General features: G+C 38.5%; 1 protein-coding gene across 2 annotated transcripts in view; it reads left to right on the forward strand.

Annotated features, from left to right (window-relative positions):
* unc5cb (unc-5 netrin receptor Cb) overlaps positions 1 to 1,099 on the forward strand; it is a 124,965-nt gene that overhangs the window by 123,176 nt on the left and 690 nt on the right. The window lies entirely within an intron of this gene.

Raw genomic sequence — 1,099 nt, forward strand, 5'->3', positions numbered from 1 at the left:
TGTATTACATATTATGTATTGAATCATAGCTAACAAGAGGAGATGACCCATAAGCCTTTTATATATTACATTATGCATTCATTCATATTACTAGAGGTTGTTGTTTAGTCATACAGGTTTAATTACTGATCTGTGGTCTCACTTGGAAAACATTAAGTGTCACTTTTCAGCCTGCAAGATTAATGTTTTGAACAGGCATAGTTTTGATTTATTAACCTAACTAAACAACCAGTGAACACATACATAATGAACAGAACATAAACCGCAGCTCCAGGTTAAAAGGTTTTTTTTCTCCTACTGGGACCTGGACTGTCCGCTGAAACACAAGTATTAGAAATATCAGATGCAACTTTAAAATAGCCACACTGATAATGTTCATCGGTTGGTTTAAAAAACCAGTTATCAACATATTTATTTGTCATTTCACAGCTTGGGCCTTTTGTCATGAAGGTTGTGTGTTTTCCTTGTGGCTGCATGGAATCCCTTGGGTTAATTAATGATTCCACATTGTCCTTAGATGCATATGTGAGCATGAATCGTCTGAGTTGCTGTGTTAGTTGCTGTGATGGGACTAGCCAACTGTCTGCAGTGTACCGCACCCCTCACCCAATGTGTCCTAGGATAGGGTCTAAGTGGCTCTAACACCTAAATAGCTTCTAACTACAGTTTAATTAACTGTCAATTTTCTGTTTATTCATAATGGTTTTTATAGCGTGGTACCAGTAAAGAAAGAACGGCTGTTTTTTCATTAGAAGTAAACATTAAGAGTCCATGGGGACTCAAACTGTTGATAAGTGATCTATTTTTAATTTGATTGTGAGTGATCTGTGGGAATGTGACTCATTCTGATAAACATCAGAGCTGAGGAAAGATGAAAAAAACAATGGAGACAGAGTGACGTTCCTCTTTTTAAAACATCATCCCCGTGTCTTTGATAGTCTTCTGTTTGTGATGGACGTACAATGCGCACCCATTTTTAAGGTCCCAGCTCAGCAGGGCAGCCTTATCACAGACAGCAGCTGCAGATTGACGAGACCACTGGCAGACTTTGGCATGAAGGACAAAGGGTGAAGGCGAGAGACTCGAATGAATATATATA

Source organism: Pundamilia nyererei, unplaced genomic scaffold (assembly GCF_000239375.1).
Source record: "Pundamilia nyererei isolate P.nyererei 1_Seehausen unplaced genomic scaffold, PunNye1.0 scaffold00063, whole genome shotgun sequence".
In the NCBI taxonomy this organism is placed as follows: domain Eukaryota; kingdom Metazoa; phylum Chordata; class Actinopteri; order Cichliformes; family Cichlidae; genus Pundamilia; species Pundamilia nyererei.